This window comes from Tupaia chinensis, unplaced genomic scaffold (assembly GCF_000334495.1).
Source record: "Tupaia chinensis unplaced genomic scaffold, TupChi_1.0 Scaffold000278_1, whole genome shotgun sequence".
NCBI lineage: Eukaryota > Metazoa > Chordata > Mammalia > Scandentia > Tupaiidae > Tupaia > Tupaia belangeri.
The window spans coordinates 1160459-1160877 of NW_006159761.1; positions in this window are offsets into that span (position 1 = coordinate 1160459).

Below are 419 nucleotides of genomic sequence, written 5' to 3' on the forward strand. Positions count from 1 at the left end.
GTCTTATTCATTCTGGCTAGCCCATGTGCCCTCTAGCAAAAACCTCTAAAAAAAAAAAATGCAATGAAATTAATTCAAAAAATACATTTTCTCTCTCTTTGGCATTTATTTCAAGGTATTTTTCATGTGTCGTAATCTTGTTTTGAAACTTTTTTAGTCACATTTTATGATTCTAAGACCCACTGTTTTTCATATTTTGATATCTAGGAACTTGGCGTTCAAAGATAATTATAATGTGCAATTATGATTTGCAGTGCTTTTCTTCTTTCTCAGTGGGACGTAAAGATTGACGTGTCTTACATTCAATGGCACTTAGATCAGATGAAATGTAGCATTTTCTTTTTAAAAAACATTTATTTATTTATTTGTTTAAAGAGAGAGATTTTTGCTATAGGGTGCATGTGTTTACCAGAGAGACA